Here is a 4,019-nt window from a genome sequence, read left to right on the forward strand (position 1 = left end):
CGTATCCGGACAGCTCCACGGCCCACCTCACCATTCTCCCTGAGGCGTCAGGCCTTGAAAGAATTTGCTTGAGTGGCTGGTCGGTCATAACCACCACAGGGTGAGCTTGGAAATATGACCTGAGCTTCCGAGCCGCGTGAACTAACGCCAAGACATATCGCTCAATCGAGGTGTACCTTGTCTCCGCGCCCTGCAGAGCTCGGCTGACATAGTATACAGGCTTCTGGACTTTTCCTTCTTCCCGAACTAGTACCGCACTGATCGCCTCCTCCCCTACTGCTAGATAGATAAATAAGGTTTCTCCATGCGCAGGAGAGGTCAAGGACGGCAATCGCGCGATGTGGGCTTTCAGCTGGTCAAACGCTTGCTGACACTCGGGGGTCCACTCGAACTGAGGGCCTCTTCGCAGGGCCCTGAAGAAAGGGAAACCCCGAACTGCAGATTTCGACAAGAACCTGTTCAAGGCCGCCATCCTGCCAGCTAGCCGTTGAACCTCTTTTATGCTTCGGGGAGAAGCCATGTCCATGATGGCTTTTACCTTGTCGGGGTTAGCCCTTACTCCGTCTTTTGATATCATGTATCCAAGGAACTTGCCCGACCTGACCCCGAAGGTGCATTTCTTGGGATTTAGTCGCATCCGCGAGCTCCGTAGGACGTCAAAGATCTCCCTGAGGTCGTCGACGAACTGCTCCTGAGTTCGGCTTTTCACCAGCATGTCATCCACGTATACCTCCATGTTTCGGCCGATCTGGTTTTTGAACAGCTTGTTGACCAGCCGCTGATAGGTCGCGCCTGCATTTTTCAAGCCAAATGGCATGGTGGTATAACAATACGTACCGTATTCGGTGATGAAGGCAGTCTTCTCTTGATCCTCCTCATCCAGAGCTATCTGGTGATACCCTTTGAAAGCATCCAGAAAGCAGAAGATCTCGTACCCAGTTGTTGAGTCGACCAGCTGGTCGATGCGAGGGAGAGGGTAGCAATCCTTCGGGCAAGCCTTATTCAGGTCGGTGAAGTCCACGCACATCCGCCAAGCTTTGTCCTCCTTTTTGACCAGCACCGGGTTGGCCAGCCAGGTCGAATAGTGGATCTCTTTCACAATTCTAGCCTCCAACAGCTTGCCCACCTCTTCTTTAACGACCTCGTTGCGTTCAGGTGCAAAGTTTCTCTTCTTCTGTTTCACTGGCCGGATGCTCGGATCCACATGCAGCTTGTGGACTGCCAGTTCGGGAGGAACTCCTGTCATGTCATCGGCACTCCAAGCAAAGATCTCGGCGTACTCCTCCAGGAGGGACTCCAGGGCCCTCCTTACCTGCTCGTTTAGTCCAGATCCCGCCTTAACCACACGATCAGGTCGCTCGGGGTTGACAAGCAATTCAAGCAGATTTTCGTCCGTCTCCAACCTCTCCTCCTTCTCAGTAGGCTCCCAGGGCTCCAGAAGGACTGTCTGCGCCACCAGCTTCTCCTTACCCTTGAGGGTTGCAATATAACAGGCTCGAGCTACCTCCGGGTCCCCCTGCACCTCGGCCACTCCCTCGGGAGTGGGGAATTTCATGCTGAGGTGTAAGGTCGAACAGACAGCTCGGAGTGCGTTTAGGGTTGGACGTCCCAATATCATGTTGTAGGAGGACGGCTCCTTTACCACCGCGAAATTTACCTGAACAGTTCGGCACCTTGGTGACTCCCCTATAGTGACCTGGAGGGTTATCATTCCCTCAGGCCTTACCGGCGGACCTGCAAACCCTATCAAGGGGGTACGAACTGGGATGAGCTGTTTATCTTCCAGCTGCAGTTCTCTGAAGGCCTTGTAGTACAACACATCGATGGCGCTCTCATTATCTATGTACACCTTTTTTACCTTATAGTTACACGTGACGACCTCTATCACAATTGCCTCGTGGTTATTGGAAGCTAGGGGTACCGCATCCTCCGGCCCATAGATGATCTCCTCGTACATCTTTAAGCGCTTGTTTGAGCTCTCCCCACTGGGGGGAGGTCTGTTATTTCGCCGAGCCGAATGGCTATCCCCTCCAGCAGGTCCCCCTGCAATAGTGTTGATCACCCCCGCCAGAGCCTGCTCCCCGCGTACCGGAGTCCGCTCCCGAGGACCCCGAGGTCGGTCGTGCGAGCTGGGCGCCCGTTCTCGCTTGAATCCTCCTTGCTTCTGATCAGTTCGCCCTTCGCGGACGAACTGGCCAAGATGACCCCTCCGGATCAGCTTCTCAATTTCCTTCTTAAGGTGGCGACAGTCTTCAGTGTCGTGGCCCACATCCCTGTGGTACGCATAGTACAGGTCCTGATCCCTCCTGCTTCTATCCCCGGCCAAGGGCCGGGGAGGTCGGGATAGCCCTTCCTGCTCCATCACTGCGAGGACCCGAGCTCGGGGGGCGGTGAGGGAAGTCCAAGGCTTGTCTGCCCCTAAGGGTTGGCTTCTAGGCGGGTGGTCATAGGTACTTTTCCGCCCTTGGTCACGTCGCACGTCCCCCTGGTCAGTTGTCCTTCTGCGCTTGTCATCCCTCTGCCTCTCCTGGGCGCTCTTCAGGCGATTGGCCTCCTCAGCATTGGCCTTCTCATGAGCTCGATCCAACATCTCCCGAACTGACTTGGGTGGTCGCTCCACGAGCTCGGTGTATAACTTCTGCTTCCGTAGCCCGTTAATGAAGGTAGCCATGACCACCTTGTCATCTCGGTCGCGGACCTGGAGGGATTCGTTATTGAACCGCACCATGTATTCACGCAGTGACTCCTCGACCCTTTGTTGAATGGTCATAAGGTGAGCGGTGCTTTTGGAGAAGGCTCGTGAAGAAACGAACTGTGCTGAGAACAGTCGCGTGAGCTGAGTGAAAGAACTAATCGATCTGGGGGGAAGTCCCTGGAACCACTGCTGAGCCCTTCCTTCTAGGAACATCGGGAAGGTCTTGTACCTGACCGCATCTGCGGCCGTTTGTAAGCGCATCTGCGTCATGAATACGAACAGGTGGTCTTCCGGATCCGTAGTAGCGTCGTAAGGTTTCATGGTTGGAATTTTAAACTTCGCGGGCAGTTGGTATTCCTCGATGTCAAGCGCAAAGGGGGAAGCAATGTACCTGTCCGCCTCCGGGTCAAGCATCAGGTCCAGCTCGTCCCGTACCTGTTGTCGCTCCCTCCGGGGGGAGAGCCCCCGGACGGGCTCCGGATGTTCAGTTCGGGAGTTCTTGTGAGATGGCTCCACGACCTCGACCTGCTCTCGCGTGAGTTCCCGACGCGCCCGCTTGGCCCCGTGATTGGGGCTCCCAGTTCGGGACTCTGACAGGTCGGCTCCTTGGACCTTAGGCTCCTTGTCGAACTGACCTCCCGACTGCCCTTTGAGGTAGTCCACGATCGCTTCGAAGGTGGGCAGGTTTGCCGCCACCGTTTGCACCAGCTGTTCAGGCGGAATCCGTGAAGGCCCCGCCCCTGCTCCCTCAGGTGTCGGATCCCGATGAGAATTTAGGGGGGCGCTTCTCTCCTTCCCCTTAGATGCACCAGCGTTCCTCTGAGACCTTGTTTTCGGCATGATTCGCGAAGAAAAGTAACGTGTTCCCACAGACGACGCCAATTGATGCGACTGTCGAAGTGAAGGTCCGACCGGACCGGGTGCCTAGGGAGCGAGCTGAATCGTCCGACCTGCACGCGGGCGAGCTGCGGGGCTGAGTCCCCTGTAGCAACTCCGACGATCAAGTCAGAGGAAGATCTTGTAAGTGAAAGAGTAGAGATTGTGCTATGAATAGCTACCTTGTGCCTCTCTTTTGTGTAGTATTTATAGATGCTCAGGTAGTAGCTTCCTGGTAGGACAAGGAGTCCTTACTGGAGTGAATGACTCCTAGGGCTCCATGACACAAGCCTAAGGATGCGGACCTCGCAGCCCATCAGGCCCCTACGCCTGAGAGGCGGCGCCTGCATGGGCCGACCTGAAACCGTGGCCCAGCACCTCCAGTCCGAGCTCGTGGGTCGGACTGGGCTGTTCGTGGCCCGGGCCGATGTGCGTCTGGGCCCCACTA

The sequence above is a fragment of the Coffea eugenioides genome, chromosome 4 (genome assembly GCF_003713205.1).
Source record: "Coffea eugenioides isolate CCC68of chromosome 4, Ceug_1.0, whole genome shotgun sequence".
In the NCBI taxonomy this organism is placed as follows: domain Eukaryota; kingdom Viridiplantae; phylum Streptophyta; class Magnoliopsida; order Gentianales; family Rubiaceae; genus Coffea; species Coffea eugenioides.